The sequence below is a fragment of the Ambystoma mexicanum genome, chromosome 9 (assembly GCF_040938575.1).
Source record: "Ambystoma mexicanum isolate Mex_15411 chromosome 9, UKY_AmexF1_1, whole genome shotgun sequence".
Lineage (NCBI taxonomy): Eukaryota > Metazoa > Chordata > Amphibia > Caudata > Ambystomatidae > Ambystoma > Ambystoma mexicanum.
This window is the reverse complement of record NC_090931.1, coordinates 306,619,556-306,638,615: the sequence shown is the minus strand read 5'-3', so window position 1 is coordinate 306,638,615 and position 19,060 is coordinate 306,619,556. Positions and strand designations below refer to the sequence as shown.

At 47.6% G+C, this 19,060-nt stretch overlaps 1 protein-coding gene and 1 long non-coding RNA gene across 5 annotated transcripts in view; both read right to left on the bottom strand.

The window, feature by feature from the left end:
• Window positions 1–19,060, bottom strand: part of MYO19 (myosin XIX) — an 804,019-nt gene that overhangs the window by 456,109 nt on the left and 328,850 nt on the right. The window lies entirely within an intron of this gene.
• On the bottom strand, window positions 168–1,375 carry LOC138488000 (uncharacterized). Of its 2 annotated transcripts, XR_011274569.1 has the most exons (3): window positions 1,220–1,375; window positions 999–1,080; window positions 168–630 (listed from the first exon to the last, which is right to left on the bottom strand). It is a non-coding gene; the product is annotated as an uncharacterized lncRNA (long non-coding RNA). The 2 variants fall into 2 exon arrangements; XR_011274570.1 differs by lacking the exon at window positions 999–1,080.

Here is a 19,060-nt window from a genome sequence, read left to right as displayed (position 1 = left end):
GCAGTAGTGGGTGACATCACAAGACAAAAAGAAAAGCAAGACCCAAACGGACCAAGGAGAAGGTACCTAATCACCTGTAAACACTGAAAGGAGCAGGGTAACTCTAGCCTCTGGACCAGAGTATTATAATAACATCAAGAAACAGAAAAGATATGTCCAGAGCAAAATATGTTTAGAAAAAATGTATCCAAATTTATTAAAGGTGATACAAAAATTGAAAACTAGTGAATAAATCACTCAAAATTATTATACACTGATCATTTTAACATAACAGAACAGCAGCAACAATATGCCGAAAATCGGCTAAAACTTCATCACTCATACTCAACATACATAGTACATACATACACACACAACTCATCATACCGTGGCATACATCCAAAGTACTAAAAACACAGAAAACATGCTAAGAACCAATGGGGAAGAGGAATTCATAACTAGTCCCCATAATAACACTCATTATTGCGGTGTTTACAAACAATAGAAATAATTCACAAACAATCTATTGTCAGGGTGGATAGGAAGAACAAATGCAAAGATCACATCCCTGTAGAATTTTTTCTCTCGACCGGTTTCGACGTGTAGTGGTGGTTAACTGAACGTCTTCCTCAGGAGGTGGGTGTTACCATTCTGAAAAACAAGTACGCAAAAGCGACTATAAGCTACTACATGAAAAAGTCTTTGCCGACTGCCTGTAACATACAATTAAAGAAGGAGAAAAAGGACTGCTGCTAGCAGCCTAAGTTATTAAAAACAATTAAGAACCGTGTATACCATAGTGAAAATAAGCATATACGGCCCCCGCTACAACAGCTGTGTAAACCAGAACAAGAGGGTAAGTGACTCCCAAAAGAGAACCGTGCAAGATGAAAGGGAACCTTCAAGACCATGGTGGATCGGCAACAAGAATGTATATATATAATAATATATATCTAAATACCAAAAAAGCCTGACCAATGGCAATGTCTGTATCTAAAAAGAACTAGTAGTGGACTAACCTGATGAAAACCTAGCTGCTGCAAAAATCTATGCAGTGTAGTGTGGCCAGTCACGCGAGACAATTCAGGACTAAAACATAACCTGAAACCAGAAACAAGACCAGAATGCACTAGGTCAGATAAATAAAAAAATATATATAAAAAAATAAAAAAATAAATAAAAAACCTAGGTTCAAAGTGGAGTGCCTATGACTAAGGCAAAAATAATAATAATAGCTCACCTGGAGGGCGCCCCATGCAGTTTAAGATGATCCAGCGCTGCATGTATTTGAAAAGTGAAGAGGCAGCGCAACTTAGCCTGAGCCTTCAACGCCGTCTGTAAATGACTACAAAAGTGGCAAAAGAGCTTCATTACAATGTTAAATGGCAAGCAGTGACCCACGGCTTACCAGAGTACAAGGGCACTGCATGAAATGCCTCTAAAAGATCTCCAATAAAATGGGAGGAAGCCTACAGACAACCACACCGTTCTGGGGGATCCAAAAGGTGTTTAAATGTAAATGCACAAAAAGCCCAATAAATCAAATGGAGCTACGAGCACAATTGAAATGAGAAGGTAAACTTAAGGGCAAATGGCAGCTATCTAAGATAAACGGTGCTATGTTTAAATATAAACACACGAAGTGCCAAATAAATCAATTGGAGCAGCTCGCACAATTGAAATGTAATAGTGAGCTCAAAGGCAACAAACAGTAGTCTAAAGGGCGACGCTGCAAAGTTAATTATGCAGAGGACTGAAGCTGAAAAGCTATTAACATTGCAGGAAGGCTGGCCACACGCTTACCTGTAACCTCTGTGTGGGCTCCAAAAAGTTAGTATGGAGCTAAATGACTTTCTCTTAGTCCCTACGAAGACATACAGGAGCCTATATATCTGTAGAGGTAGGCACTAAGTAATGCGTATGATCAAATGACTCAAAGGACAAGCTTTTTACCCTGTGGCAATCTGGTCACCGTTGTTAAATTTTCAGATGGTATTCTGAGGGAGCGGACAGAACGCCTGCCTCTAGTCCAGTACTTCCGCGCATAGAAATGGTGGTTTTCAGTAGATGGAGTGGGACCGGAGCTGCCCTGTGAGAGCTACTCTAAAGCGAAATGTAAAACAGTGCAGTCAGCATGCTGCTGTAGGTTCATATATTAGCCTCAGCGTCACTATTGCAGCCCATATGCCATTTTATGCTCTAGAAAAGATATAACAAATACCTTATGGGCTATTGAAGCTGTCTCCTTCACTTGCTTCTGTTGTAGTTGCAAATAATCAGGCTACCGCATGCGAAAGGGTGCGGTGTCAGAAAACGACAATTGCTGCTCAACGTGGAAATCTGTTGTATAGCGGCTGTTGGTTGAGGCTGAAGGGCACCGCTCAAGGTAACGGCATGTCTGGGTCAACTGTGTGACAAGAGAAAAACAGAATGAGAGGCCAATCTCAAGGAGGAAGGGAGGACACAATGTCCAAATCCACTAGAGTGTGTCCCTTACACAGTTATCGTTAGCCCGGTAACCTTCCAGAACCCTCCATTAGCAGAGCTCATGGCCACTTACCCGGAGGGCGTGCGTAGTGCTGCACGAACAGGATCCCAATGCGTCTGGGTTACGGAGGTTTGAAATCACATGACCCGTAACTCTACTGAAGTACGTGGGATGGCATGTTTTTCTATTGGATGTGATGCTCCACAGCGTCTTCAAAATACTTGCTGAAGGGGTGAAAACCACTCCCACTCGAAAGCCGGGAGAGGTATTGAGCTATTAACCCCCGATTGTGTCGGAAAATGTACTGCCGTCAAAGCTAGTTTGTTTGGGATGGTGTATTTTTCTATTGGTTGAGACGCTCCACAGCATCTTAAACGCGCTTGCTGAAGGGGCGAAAACCACTCCCACTCGAAAACCGAGAAACATTTTGAGCTATTAACCCCTGATTCTGGCGGCAAATATGCTACCGTCAGAACTGCAAGATGTGCCTAACAGACACCTCACGTCAAGGAACTGGGAGGAGGGCCCGCATGGGGGTGCGAGATGGTACCCCTCCCTTTTGCGACATGGGGGCCTGGTGCACAACTGGAAGTGCCAATAATGGCCCACACTGGACAAAGCCAGTGCCAGCCTCAGCTCACTGCTCCATCCATTATCGTAGATGCCAGTAGTATTGAGGCTAGGTGGCCCACCTGGTAAGTACAGGGCTAGATGATGAATTGCTAGCACACATGTGGTCCATATTGCTACTACAGTTGCAAAATTGTGATGCGTTATATATGGAACCAGTCGATCTTTTCATTGAGGCCCGTAATTGCACTTTTGGTCAAGAAGATTATTTGTTTTTCCTTGCGCAGTAAGGTATGTTTGTCTCTGTTTGTGTCCATACTGGGTAGTAGTTTATACAACACCGTCCATTTGAGATTGTCAGGTGAATGTTGGTTTTCCACCCAGTGGTCCACCAAAGGTGCTTTACTGGTTCTGTTTATTAGACAGCTTCTGTGTTCCTCGATCCTTAATTTAACTCTTCTATCTGTTTTGCCAATGTAGACCTTATGGCACGGGCATCAAATGGCATAGATCACCATTGCAGAGTTGCAATTGATGTGTTTGTTCTGTCTCCATCGTGAGGGTAAGCCAAGGTTGACCTCTGTACTTCTATTGGTAAATTTGCAGTAGGTGCACTGCCCCCAGGGGAAGTGTCCAGTTATTGGAGGCATTTTCCAAATCTCTGATCGTTTTTTGGCTATGTTGCCTTAAGGATATATCATTATGGGTTACCAGATCTTTGATGTTTTTGCTCTCCGTTTAAAGGCCACTGTAGGCCTAGGTGGTGGTGTCTCGCTTTTGTCCAGGATTGTCCAGTTTTTTTTAATGATTTTTTTAATGTTGTTGGACATATTGTTGTGGGTGTTAACAAAAACCAGTTTGTCTTGATATTTAGAAGTATTATGCTCCTTGTATTCCAAAAGGGCCTCGCGGTGATTGTTTTTGGCTCTCCTCAAGGCTCTGTTTGTCACTTCCCTTGGGTAGTCTCGTCCTGTCAGATTATCCTGTATTTATTTTAGCGCCTTCCAAAAAGCTATTTTTGTTCGAGCTGTTTCGTTTCAGCCTTAAAAATGGAATAAATACCCCTGTTTACCTGGTTGACTGGGACGACTTCTATGGCGTCCTTTCTAGCAGAACGACAATCTCCTCGAGGAGGATCTTCTGATGTTCCAGCGAGTGTACATTCTGTCGCAGAGGATGATCGTGGGGGCACCCTAGCAACTCTATGCAGTATCCTCCGCACACTGTGGACAGCACCCACCTCTCCGAAGTGATCCCCTCCCATGCGTGGGTGAAGGTGGATATGAGCCCCCCCACCCTCCTACTGGGGTTGCATGGGAGGGGACCTGTAGCGGAACGTCACTGCTTGTTTGGTGGCGTACCACCTCTGGCGGGGCTGCCTCTACCCCTAGTGCGGCCCCTGCGCTACCCTCTGGGGAAGCCCTGTGAGGATTGGGATTAATTGTTACCACATGAGGTTCCCTGATTCTGGTAATAGTTTGAACCCCTTTGGGAACCTTGGCCCCAAAAGCGGAGAAAATTGTTGTTTCCCCTCTGTCCAGAGGGTTTATTGGTGAGTTGGCCAAGAGATTTTAGGGTCTCATACTCATCCTTTGCTGTCTTTAAAGCTTCCTCCAATGCCTTACCGAATAGTACGTTCGGCTCCAGAGGAATATCTATGAGGGTTGCTTGGGTTTCAGGTTTGAACCCTGACTGCCTCAGCCAACCGTGACGCTTTATAACAGTGCCTTCGGCGATTAACCTTCCAGCATTATCTGCTGCATCAAAGTTTGTTTTTAGCATACAGCCTGATACAGACCTTCCATCTGCTGCCAGTTGAGCCAACTGGCTCTTTAAGGGTTCGGGTGCGGAGGATACCAAAGCGGATACCTCTTCCCACTGATGGCAATTGTAGCTTGCCAAAAGAGTGGCACTGTTGGCAATTCGTGCCTGATAGGCAGACGTGGAGGCAACCTTTCTACCTAGAGCGTAAAGTCTTTTACTTTCCTTATCAGGAGGTGCTTCCGAAGAAGCAAGTGGTGTACCTGCCCTCTTTCTGGTGGTTGTAACGACCAGGGAATCTGGTTTTAATTGGCCCCTAATGTACAGGGGATCGGAGGGTGCGGCACGCAACAATTTCTTGACTCATGGATTAACTGCTCGAGTGATATTTGGGTTTACTAGCGAGGGATCAATCCTACGCTGGATGGATTTTAATAGAGGAATAGCCTGAGTAATGGCTCTCTTGTCTCCTAGGATTTCTTCAGCGAAATCCATGTCTTCTTGGACACCCTGTGTGTCGATATGAAAATGGGCAGCTGCCTTAGCCAATACCTCATTGAGGAGTGATTGGTTATCTAAAGGCGAGTCATGCACCGGTGGGGGTCTTTAGGAATCGGGTCAAGATTGTAGGCTTCAGCCTCATCCTCCTCCTCCTCCTCCTGGTCCTCAACATCCCCATAATAAGAGACCCATGTCTGGTCATACACCAATTGAGGTTCTGTTTCATCACAATATGAATCAGGGTGTAAGGATCAACCACAAAGGAGTCTGTGACCAAGCCCTGAGCCGGGGCATCGGAGTGGAGTTTCTTAGCAGGGGGCTGAGAGGAACTAGGTATTGCCTTAGATCCCGAAGGGGCAGAGGTAGCAGGGGTGTTGGAGTAACTATGAAAATAATTAGGGTCCTTTTCATAGAAGTCAGCCTTGAATGACATCCTTCTCATTACCCCATCAATGTCTGCTGAGTTCCATTCTTTAGAGTTAGGAATAACATCAACATGTTCTGGTTCCTCATCAGTGCCCATATCGTGAGCAGTGGGAGGAAGGAGTCTACTTTTAGTGGTAGGATCCGAGACCTTGGACTCCCCTTTTGATTCAGGGTCTTTCTGCTTCTCCTTATGAACATGGTGTTCTGAAGATGACTTTTTATGTTGTTTATCCCCCTTCCCATGACTAGAGGAGTGTTTTCCAGTTTTTTTAGGGGCCTCTGAGGGATTTGACGCCTTGCGTCGAGATTCGGAGGTGGTATTCGAGGAAGGACGTCGAATCTCGGGTGTAGACGCTATGCGTCTTGGCTGTGGAGGATAGAGGGCGGAATCGTCATCTGACGATCGGTCCTCGGGGACTATTGATAGTGCGACACCTTTGTCAACCGAAGACAGTTGGCCTTTGTCATGAGGCGAACGGGAATGCCCAGAAGACACAGATTCGTTGGACCGCTTAGTGTCTTCCGTTGCCGATCGCTCGACACGCGTGTCGAGTCACAGCCGGGGATGATGTGCTTAGTGGAGGTAGTATGTGTAGCGCTTTTGACGCCGGGTGTTGTCCCCACAACGTGGCCGCCAGCCAGTCCTTTGGGGTCGGGGCCCTTCGTGTGGGTGTCCAAAAGACACCACTATGCCCTCGCCGTCCGATTCGGCAGCGTTGCTGCCATCGCTGAATGTCCCCTCCACCTCCATGGCCTCTAGCTGCCTGGCGTAGTGGGCCCAGCGTTTAGTTGAACGGTCCTTAAGGGTTTTCGGCTTGAAGAGCTTGCAAGCTCGACAGGTAGCCTCAGGATGGCATCGTGGGAGACACAGATAGCATGTATTGTGCTTGCCCAGCCATGGAAACTTCCTGTTACACTTTGGGCAGAATTTAAATGGAGTACTCTCCATATGTTACAAAATGGCAGCATGCGGGTATATGTACGAAAAGATGGGAAAGAAGCCTGTATGACCACCCACCACTCTCCATACTGTACAGGGACGAGGCCAGAGGCCTTCCAAGGCCCTAGTGCGTTGTGGCAGTTCTCGACTGCTGGCTTCCTCTATCTTCACCGGCGTCGATCTTCGGCGTACGGTGGAAGTGAAAGGGGAAGTATTTAACGGTAATTGATAACTATAAACGGCTAAGAGCCAAAGGAACTCTGCAACATACGTCCGACTAGTATGGCGGAAAAAAACAATCTGAGGGACCTACATGCGTGAGGGCTCATGGGTACAGGGGACGTCACAATAGGGATAGTATTACTGGCACGACCTATTTCGACGCCCATTTTCGAGTTTCGAAAAACAACTGTAATACTCTGCAGCTTCCACTAGATGTCGGCCTATGCACAGCATGTGATCTAAGCAGATTCCACAAGCCTCAGAAATATATATATATTCGAAGAAAGGAGGAGAAGGCGAACCGCACTCCCGAAGGCCAATTGCAAGTGGCAAACTCCAAAAGTGGCGGAAAAAACAAAAGAAACGCTGTGTAGTGGATACAGATTTTTTTTAATGTTTAAAAAAAAAGGAAGGTTGTACAAAAAAATATTGAGTACAGCAGGCAGCAACATAAAGAAAGAGAGGCAGGACGCGTGGTGCACTACCTGCAACACAACGCGTTTCGCGCTACACTGAGCGCTTGATCACGTGATACACATACACACATAGTCCCATGGTCCAGATTGGCATATTACACAACAATAAGGGAAACAGTAACATCACAGTGAAACATTGTATATACTTACACTCTAGTCTAACATACAGATTAAAATAAATACCTACTAAATCAGAGAGGGTCTCCAAAAATCCAGGGCTTGGAGAAGATCTCCCCAAAGGGGCCTAGAAAAAGGCCCCAATTAAGGTTAGTAACTTCCATGGTCACTTGTATTACTTCCAAATTTGAATAAAGTGTCCCATAGGAAGTACCAGGAGAAAGTCTGCAGGCTGACCTGTGGCTATGGCTATGATAAGCCAGTTAAGGCCCAGTTTCTCCCCACATGTACCCAGAATTAAGCAGTCAACCAAAGAAGATACCAGTGGAGAACCAGACGAGAGTCAGTGGAGGGTTTGGGATCCAGCAGCCCCAATAGAAGAGAAGCCAAGCAGGATTCAGCCCCCAATGATAAACAATGCGATCTGCGGAACCCAATGAGCACAGACACAGAGACCCGAGGGTGAGCACCTTGAAAAGCCTGCCACCAAGGGCAAAGAGATAAGAATTCAAAGTGTTGGTTCCTGAAAACACTGTTGCAGGAAAGCAGGACAGCCTATAAGTAAACACTTCTTTTTTAAGGGCGAAATGAAGGATTCAGTCTCCCAGAGACTTTCACACTGAGCCAAAGGGGACACAGACGGCCCAAAAGAAGAACAGGACTGGGACCCACCACACATAAGTGAAATCAGCGACAGATAGCTCCAGGAGGATTGAGGAATGTGCACACAGCAGACCCCGCCGGCTCAGAAAACAAGCGGTTAGGGAGAATTTTCAGTTTTAAATTCCTCCCACCTTGGAGACCTTTTGCTAAACTTTGGGACTTTTAACTTTTACATTTTATGTGTTTTCTACGTTTGTTTCTTTTGGTTATGGAGTCTAACAAACTCCATAGGCATCATCTTCCAGATTTCCCAAAGGTTTAAATACCTCTCTCTGGGATAAACTACTGTTTCCCAGGGCAGTAAAGTGAAATTGGCTTTAATTACCATTGTAACTTTCTAGACCCAACACGCTATCTTACAATAGAGTGCTGGAGGGGTTACTTAGTATCCCCTTGGTCTAGCTTCTTATGTAACATTTTTTATGTTACCCTTTCCTCACTGAATGGCTGGTGGCAGTGGTTACGTTTTGAACTACCATGGTTCGCATTTACCGCGCCCGTTTGCAGCTCCGGTAAAGCAACCGTGTGAGCCATCTTTGACAAACTGGTCCCCGGTCTTCTTTTTTCACCATGTCTTTGTGGAAAGGTCCTTCTAGAGATTTTCTCTGCACACCAACCAGGTTTGGTCTCTTTGTTCATTTCGTCTTTGGCAGGATTCAGGAGTGAAGCCCGCCTCTGGCTCCAGAGTGTCTGGGGTAGGCAGGAAGTGACAGAGGTGCCCGAAACTCCCTGTGTTTAGTCTCTCAGGAGACCCAAATGCACTCTGTGGTGATTGGCTGGCTGACTGTCCGGCAAGGACAGCCACCCTGCTGGGTGAGTGACAGCTGGGCTGAAATGAATGGGAGAGAACTGAATAAAAGGCCAGTCTTTTGGCTTGGAAGGCAGAGTCGATCACTGGACGAAGGAACCGAAGAAGAGCTTGAAGAGAACGCCTGCTGCAACTCCTGGACCGTTGGTTTGCCCGGTGAAGCCCTGCTGCAGTGTCAAAACGCCAAGTTCGCATCGACAGAGAAGCCCCTGCAAGGACGACTTCCCCCTTTGAGTTGGTGGGACCAATCAACTCCAAAGTAAGCCACCTGGACATCCATCTCGGAGCTGGTTGAATTTCCACAGAGTTGCTACTGGAAAACGTAGAGCCAGGAAGAGGAACACCAGATTGTGTGCGTTGCTTTTAAGCTGGCCTAGAGCTTTTGGAAGATCCTCCAGACTCCCAAGAAGCAGGACTGACCAAGCCTGAGCCCCCTCAACAGAGTGCGGGACCCCAGAAGCAAGGAAAGTCCACCTCAACAGCCAGGAACCGCATTGTTGCTATTTGCGGTAGCCGTGAGAAGCTGAAACGCGAAACAGCCACTGAAAGTGAAGTTTGCCGGTTGCAAGTTTTGACCATCCCAGTGCAGTGCAGGAGTCCTCTGACGTCCTACCTCTTTTCCCCATGACTGAGGCCCAGGAACAGAGAGATCTGCAGAGCTGCACAGGAAAAGAAGTCATCAGCTGCATCTTTTCTTCATTGCTAAGGTACTGTAAAACAAGTCTAAGAGAACTTACCTCTTACTGTGGAAGTGCTTGTAACTTCTGCAACTCAGACGACTAATCAGCTTGTGGCCCTACATTTGATTTTTCTTTCTATCAAAGACTCCTAAGAACTTGTGCAAAGAGTTTTCCCATTTACTTACCAGAAGTGCTTCATCCTATACAAGACTTTTGCCTATTGACTTTGGCTTAACCTATTGAATTGCATAACTCTTCTAAGAGGATCTGAAAGTATTTGTCCTACTTAAGAATATTGGTGATCTCTTGTGTTCTAATAACCTTTGCCTTTTACCAACTTTTAAGAGTGTTCTGAATGCCAACAGTAAGATATTAATGTCCACAGCACCCTTGTTATTGACGTCACCTGTGGGTGTAGGTTGTGTCTGTGGGCCATCCCAAAAGGGACTAGTCTGATTCAGAAACTCAGAGTGTACAGTACTGAAGTGTATTTGTGTGTTACTATTATATTGCTCCCTTCTAAAGAAGGCTTTATAACTGACTGATAAATTGATAATTGTTTATGCAAGAAACCTTGAGTGTAAGAGTTTATTTGAATACCTGTAACTGTGAATCTTTGTGTAACTCCACTACTGCTCACATTTCCCCCTCTTGAGATAAGCCTGGCTGCTCAACACGCTACCAAAACTATGTAGTACAAGCTTATACCAAAGGTTGGGTTGCCTATACCTGCAGTCAGAGTTGCTTGTAGTGTTCCCAGAGGGTACTGCATTCAAACTTTGCCCAACACAAGCGTGGATGGCACACCAACAAAAAATGCCCCTACAGCAGGACAGCGGTGGTGGCGAACCAGGACAGCTTAGACAACGGATTTTGCTGGGTGTTGGGGTCCCAACACCCTTCCAGGTGGTGGCAGCTTCCAAACCTAAGGCAGAAGACCCTGGCAGTAAACTGCTGTAAAATATCTTGGATATGTGAGGGGTAATAAATGTGAGGCGGACAACTTTGTGAAGGTTTTTCATAAAATGCCATTTTATTAACTTAACCCTTTAAGTGCCAAGGACGAGATATCTCGTCCTTGACATTACCTCCGTAGTGCCAAGGACGAGATAGCTTGTCCTTTTTGGCACCTTGTTTTGAGCCATCCCTGCAAAGCAGGGATGGCTCAAAACTGTAATCCAACCCCCGGGCTATGTGAGGGGGAGGACCCCCCTCACTGCCAGGGGGCTGGATTACCTTCAATTTCACATCGGCGTGCGTAATGCACGCCGGCGTGAAAGTGAAAGTAATTTCACCACGGCAGCCATTTCGGGCTGCCACGGTGAAGAGAGAAGGTGAGTGCCCTTCTCCCTCTGCCTCGATCTCCGGCTGTATTTCAAGCCGGAGATCGAGGCAGGTGTTGTTGGAAAGAGGAGATTCTCCTGTCATGTCATGCAGCCCTCTCTGGGGGCAGTTATCTGCTCTTAGGAAGGGGCATGTAACCCCAGGGAGGGCTGCATGAGAACACCCCCGCTTATCTGCCCCCAGGGAGGGCTGAATGATATTTGGTGTGGGGGAGGGGGTCACCCCCATTACATTAGAAAATTAGCTGGCGGTTTAGGGTGCCCCTCAGCCACCCCCCCCCCCCAAAGTGCAGCCTGCCATTTTTCGAATTTTTTCTTTGTTTACCAAACTTGCATTGGCGCAGAGGGGGGAAGAGAGCCACCAAAAATTGTGGGACAGGCCCCCCAGTGGGTGGGGCAGTAAGGTTTGGGCACCGTGGGGCCAGATTGGCACACTATTGAGCCCATCTGCGACAAGGGGAATAGGGTTACCAGAGGAAAAAGTGAAAATGGTAGACCGCATTTTAGGGAGGGCTGTGGGGCACCCCAAACCGACAGGGAATTTTCTAATGGGACCGGGTGGTGACCCCCACCCACAATGGAGTGGGGGCCATGTCATACAGCCCTCCCTGGGGGCAGATGTCTGCTCCTAGGAAGGGACACCTGATCCCAGGGAGGAGTGCAGGACAGCCCCCCCTTATCTGCCTCCAGGGAGGGCTACATGAGATGCGCCGCCCCTCCAATTGGGGTTGGGGTGGAGAGGTGCACCCCCCTTCACATTACAAAATTCCCCGGCGGTGTAGGGGGCCCCTCAGCCCCCCCCCCCCTAAAGTGCAGCCTGCCATTTTCAATTTTTTTCCTTGTTTACCAAACTTGCCTTGGCGCAGAGGGGCAAATTGGTGTGCCAATCTGCCCCCAGGGTGCCCAAACCTTACTGCCCCACCCACTGGGGGGGCCTGTCCGACATTTTGGGGTTGGCTTCTCTCCCCACCCCAAATGGAGTGTGGGGGGGCACCTCATGCAGCCCTCCATGGGGGCAGATATCTGCCCGTATGAAGGGGCAAATGGGTTTTCACTGGGGGGGGTGAGGTTCAGTAGACCACCAGGAATGGCTTGCAAGGGGGGGCATGCTTGAAAAGTATTGATTTGTTTTTGCTGGTGTGACCGTAGGTAACATGTTTTTTGTTTTGAGCAGCTGCAACGTTATGCGAGTACTGTTTTTTGTTATTCTATGGTTAGGGCCCACTGTCAGTGAGGTGGGTGAGACCAGGGCTGGATTGTTGGTGGTGGTGGTGGTGTGGGTGGGAATGGGCCATCTGGGCAGATATTTTGGTGGGCTGTGACACAATTGCAGGGGAAGGCCACAAATTGCCCCTCATGCCAGCAGAACATTGGTGTTTTCCTGGGAGCGGATGCCTCCCATGTGGGTTGTCCGTCTGCAAGCCCAGGCTCCACCTCTGGCTGTGCTACGTTACAGATGTCACCTCCGGAGAGGAATGGGGATCCTGCCGGGGCTCCCTGGAGCTGCCGCTGTGCTTAGGGGATGGTACACCCACATGGTACATGGATGTCCAAGGCCAGGGACATCACCTCCAACCGTCTGGGAGTTGAGGCTGGGTTGCATTACAGCTTTTCCCTTCGGGAGGGGGGTGGGGGAGTATTGGCACACTGCCGGGACTCCCTGGTGGGGAGAAGCTGTAATGCAGGGCAGCCAGAGCTCCTGCAAAGTTGGTGGTAATATCTCTGGCCTTCAACAGACCTCTGTGGATTCCCACGGGTGTCCTCTTTTCGGAAATCCATGGGGTTCCCGGTTTTCCTTGCTGGCTTCCACACCCTAGGCCCAAATCTGTAGGTTGCCCACATGAACAAAATGTGCTGTGCCGAAAGGCTTGGGGTTACCAGTGGGTTACCCTTTTCCTTTTGCGCCCCGGTAGGTGCACCCACACATGTGAGGTGCCGTTTCCGTCGGAGCACTTGTGGGAACGTGGGAAGGTATGACATCTGTTGTTGGCGACGTGTTTTGGTGAGTGGACAGAGGGAAATGTCTCTGAAATTGGCTGGATTCTCAGACATTTCACTCTGGCCATCCACCGAAACACACCGCCAACACCACATGACCTACCTTCCCGCGTCCCCACACGTGTCCCGATGAAAACGGTACCTCACATGTGTGGGTGGACCTACCGAGGCACAAAGGGAGAAGCCAAAAACATGGGTAACCCCAACTCTTTTCGCACAGCAGGATTGCAGGATTTTGACTCATGTGCACACCATACAGATTTGGGCCTAGGGTGTCCAAGCCACCAAGGAAAACTGGGAACACCATGCATTTATGAAAAGAGGACACCCGTTGGAATTCATAGAGGTCTGACTTGCGCGAAGTGGTCCAGAATGTATTGCTGCTGCTGCACATTGATGCTGCTGGTTTCACCCTTGGGATTGCCACCTCTGATGCAGATTTCACTCCTGAATACTGATTATCAGGATGTCCGCTCTTCTGCACACTTGCTTTCCCACATTTACATCAACCAAATGCTGATAATGGCTTTTTATCACCCTCGCTCTTCTTGGGTCTGGGCAATGCTTAATTATTAATAATTATTTCTTCTTCCGCTTGATGACAATAGTATCTACACTTGTTCTTCTTGACTGCCCTGTTTGGGTTGGGGCAATATTGGTCGTTATAAAGGTCTTTTCCTATTGCCTTCTATTGGCTTTGGCAATGGTGGCGTTTATGATCTTCAAAACTACTATTGCCCCCAATGTTCTTATCTGCCATTGTAACTGATACTTCTCAGTTTGGTATGCAGGTTAGGCCCAGTCCTCCACTTCTGCCTCTTAACATTAGTTTGGTATTCAAAATTAGAAGTATAGGTCAGCGGGTGATCACAGGGTGATCACAGAGCATTCCGGGGTCACATTCAACTAGTGAACTCACCGGGTGATTCATATGCATCTGCTCGCTCCGCTGCCTCCGTAATTTCTGCTTCCTGCTTTCAGGTAAGTTGCTTTCTTCAGCTCGCTGCAGTCCGCGCTGATCATGGAAAGAGCGCTCCTCGCTTCAGAAGTGCTTCAGTGCTTGTCTGCCACCGAAGCACGCTTTACTTTGGAGAAAGCATTTAAATTCATTGCTTCCCGCTGAACAGCCTCTGCACATGAGATTTTCAAGGGGGGAGCTTTCAGTGACGACGCTTCCTGCCATGCAATCTCTGCAGACACAATGCTTGAGGGCAGAGACCCTTTCGAAACCAGCATCTGCCTTCCAGTACACAGTGTCTCCAACATCTCTGCTGCCCCTCAATCTCGACTGCTGCTTCAACGTAGTCTCACAAACATGACAGCACCTTCTGCTCCTTCTCCTCCTACTGCTGCCACTGCAACAACGATAACAACTCCCCCCCTTGGTCTGGAACTGAGGGGGCTACTCCTTAGTCCCCTCTCAGGTGTGAGTCATCATTAGCATTGCACTTTGCAGTCTAATGCCTCCTGATCCCTCTTCCTCGTCCCCGTACTTTGGGCATTGTGGCACTTGAAGTCCCCAATGTTACAATTGGTTCAACGTTGAAATACAGAATTTAAAATAACAAGGCTGAAAAGACCAAGATTATTTTGGTCGAATTTCCAAAATGGTTTTTTGAGTTTTTTTGCACGTTAAAAAATAAGAAATGTGGGCGGAGTATCCCTGCAGCTTTCCCCCACACTCCCCCTTTCTTATTGTATTCTTTACCCCACACCGCAGCTATTTTTTGTTTTAAAAAGTCAAAAAAGTTGGAAAATTCTATGAAAAAAAAACTCGAAAAAAATGTCGGCTTCATTTTGTAATTCATTTTTATGGGGGTTTACCAGTACAGTTCGCTTCATATCACTTTTAAATGAATTAACATCACTTCTATTATTAATCATGTTTTTAGGAAGACTTTTAGAAGGAGTTAATTATTGTTTTTAAATCAAAGGCGTGCTAGTTCTAGTAAAACCTGGGATAGGCATGTTCTGACGTTCACATTTAATTTCCTCTTGTTGACTATAATCGGTTATTTATAACAAGAGTTCTTATCATTATAAATGTGAACCACTTTATGAGGGGAAGCTTTGTGTCTAATAAACGATTGTTTAAGACAAGCCTTGCCAACCTCAGGGTGAATAACTTTAGAACAAGAAATCTCACTCTAACAACAGGTTATAACATATTCTGGCACTGCTGAAATCTCTTCCTTCAAGGGAGACAAATACTGCTTCTCTCTCTCAACAGAGTCCTCACACTCCCTTCTGACTTCAGGTAGGGTTTTTGTGAGGACTCCGCAGGATTCATCACAGATAACAGTCTATGGAAGGCCTGCCCAAGCAGATGAGGAGGATCACCAGGACGATTAAGACCCAGGGAGGACAAGCCGCACTCGAAAATTCCATCCAGAGAACAGGCAAGAGACACTAGTATAGTGTTAAGTTGGGTCCCTGGCCAATAATGACTCGGATACCTCTGGGTGAACTTAACTTCTTTACTGAGTTCCAAGTACATCAGGTCCAGTTCATTAAGTCAGGTAAGTAATTGGGACAGATGACATCCACCGTCCTCCTCTCTCAGGGATCACATACTTCCAAATGACATCCCTGGAACGCTCTCATAAGACAACATTCTCTGCTCCAGATTCTACATCACCTAAACACAGCATTCCACTCATACAACATATCTTCCCCCTTTAACAACACCAACAACAACAGAGGGCGATCGACCACCAGACCCCTGCATCAAGCGCTACTCTAAAACATTTCTCTAATAACATTAAAAATCATGACCATTGTTACTTATGCCCCACCTGTGGATTGTGATACATTTAACATTTCATCAACATGTTGTCCATAAGAGTCCCACCTGAAATCCAAAAGTTTAATATACATCCTCACAACATGTTATGACATTGCCTCATCTTTGAATCAATAAAATACTAAAAGTCCATCTGTGGAGAAAACATATGACAATATTTCTCTAAACATTTAACTCCACAAAACTTAAATTAATGAACCCTATAATAACTGCATACCACTCTACACCAACTCACTCCCCTCACTCATCACGTACACAACCTTCATCTCACTCACCTCACTCAAACATACAGGACCCACCCGGCCATCCTGTTACCAACTGCACCTCACGCCAACCACTTCCAACCACTCAGCACACCATACTAATCTCTCTCAGAACCCACCAGGCCATCCTGACACATACTGAGCACCATACAGGACCCACCCGGCCATCCTGTCAGCAATTGCGCACCATGCAGGACCCACCCGGCCATCCTGTTACCAATTGCACCCATAGGACCCACTAGGCCATCCTATCACAACTGCGCACCTCACTATCAATTGCGCACATACAATAAACCTCTAGCAGCCTCATTTCATCACCATCAACCTCACTAGCAAGTCAAATCCCCACTCATTACTCCAAAGTTCCTGACATCAGATCATTAACTCCTCACTAAACAAAATTGCTTCCCAGAGCAAACAAAAATACAATTAACTGCACTACTAGAACGCTACTAAATTGCACTAATAGACGCTACTATTATTCTAAAATTAACATTGTCACACAGCGACAAGAAACAAACATAACTTCCATAGCGAGCAATCTCCTAAATTGCTGTTCCTTGAGCCTCATTTGCAACGCAGTACCTTTGGGGAACACGGGCCCCCTTTTCACCAGCAAGCACCTTTCGCTCTCATTTTGCTGCCGGCTCCCTTCACACATAGCCATAGGGCAATGCCACTCCGCACAGCGCTTTTCTTCCAGCTCCCCTTCCTCATTATGCAGCAGCGCCATGCCCATTTGCATCACGCTGCCGCTTTCTCTCTTCAGCGCGCATAAATGGGAAAAGAGAACCTTTGCTCACATAACATTCCGAAGACGCACAGCAATAGAGGCCGTGTCGGAACGTCATAGGTTTCTTTTTTTCTATTTCCCCCAACTTTCCAAGGCAACGAGCGCTTCACATAGTGACGACTTCACTACACAAGGCCATCACCATCACCCCCTGCATCCTCTCCCATGTCACCATTGTAGGGAGAACCACGGATGAACACAGAGCTCCCAGCACCAACAGACTCGGTGACAGCAGCAGGCCTCCCACTGGGCCATCAGTCATTCCTACACAGCTCCAGATCCGAGCATGCTCCAAATCCCATGCAGCACTCCACAAAGCAGCCCGCACAATCCTCTTTGCCTGGCAACAGGTACGTTTTGGTACTACCCACGCCACTGTGCCCAATAGCACTTCTGGGCTCGTAATTTGCCCAAATCAACAGCCTAATCGGGTAAGTCACTTGACAATTCACTGTCGCTTGGCCCAGAGCACTTTGACTCTTCACTGGTGCCCCCCAAGGCTTCACAGTACCTCACAGCGCCACCTATTTGAATGACCATAATGGGGCCCAATGCCCTTGCAGCGCCTCTCCACTGGCACTTGCAGCGCCTTTTCACTGCACCTTGCAGCGCCTCTTCACTGCACCTTGCAGCGCCTCATCTACGGTTGGGCCACTATGTCCCCACTCCCCTTGCAGCGCCTCTTCATTGGGACTCGCTGGTCCCCACTGCCCTTGCAAAGCTCCTTATTGGGCCTCCTGTCCCCACTGCCCTTGCAGCGCTCCTACCTGAGAGAGGATCACATCCTTGGGGGGCGGTGGATGCCCCTTCCATGGTGCTGTCCCCCCAGCACAGCCAGCATCCTCGTCGCCAATGTTAAGTTGGGTCCCGGGCCAATAATGACTCCGACATCTCTGGGTGAACTGTTAACTTCTTTACTGAGTTCCAAGTACATCAGGTCCAGTTCATTAAGTGAGATAAGTAATTGGGACAGATGTCGTCCACCGGCCTCCTCTCTGAGGGATCACATACTTCCAAATGACATCCCTGGAACCCTCTCATAAGACAACATTTTCTACTCCAGATTCTACATCACTCAAGCACAACATTCCACTCATGTGCAACAGGTGCAGGCAAAGCTAGATACAACATATAGCCAGACTGGGTCTTAAAATCGTCTCCAATGGATTTTGGTGCTAAAATCCTCCAGCAAGTAAGCAGACCTGATCACCTTCCAAACATCCAGCACAACTGAATGCAGGAGCATGGTTTCCCTGTATATTTGCCTTCACTCACAGGGGCTGGCTTCTGCTAGCTCACCAATCCCATTAGGATTTTAAACAAAGGTTTGGCTGCCAGCCAATTGGGTTGGCCCCAGAAAACGTCAATCAGGCCTACAACCACAGGAAGTTAAGAGGGCTTCCCAGGGTTACGAACTGGTTAGACCAGTTCAGAACAATTTGGAAGCCGCCATCATGGGCTCACAAAGGCCCAATGTGGGGATGAAAAGCCATTTTGGGCATGCCTGGTGGTTTCCCTGAAAAAAGGAAGCCCCTAAAGCAAAATAGCCATCGCTCGGGCCGTTAACTTGGGCTGCTGGGCCATTACCCCCGATCCAGGCCTTGGAACGGGGGTTTAACGCCACATTACTACCCCAATGGCTACCATAAAGGTACATTTGGCGACTAGTACGGTAAATCGGACTGCACCCCTGTTGAACCAAAACATTGCCTGCCACCAGTCTACCCCATAAAACCAATATAGTGTGATAAACACCCTAGGGAACAAAGGGGGTGCTTCAGAGGTACCCCTGGGCCTAGAAGCCTTATGCTACGACATACTCTAAATGAAGAAAAAACGGATGGATTTGTAGAGGGTACTTTAGCAGAAGTCTCTCTGCCCACCAAAATAAATTGCAACCCACAAAAAACAAAAGGGAGGAAAAAGCCATAAGCAGGGGTCCCATAAAACGAGACAAGTGAGAATTGACAGTGTCCTGCCAATGTTTTACCAGCTACCCGAGGCCATTCCCAGGGTACCACCATTTATATTTCAGCCCCTAGCCACTCTGTCAAACCCCCTCCCCTGATCTCCCACCACACCCAAGGCCCCAAGGACCTCTGTGTCATCCCTCAAACCCCCGGCCCCAAAACACCTACTCAAACCCCACTTGCCTTCTTTTGTTCCCGGACCTGCCGCTCCCTTCCTACAGGCCACTGTCACAGAAATAGAAAAGATACTCGAGCCCTT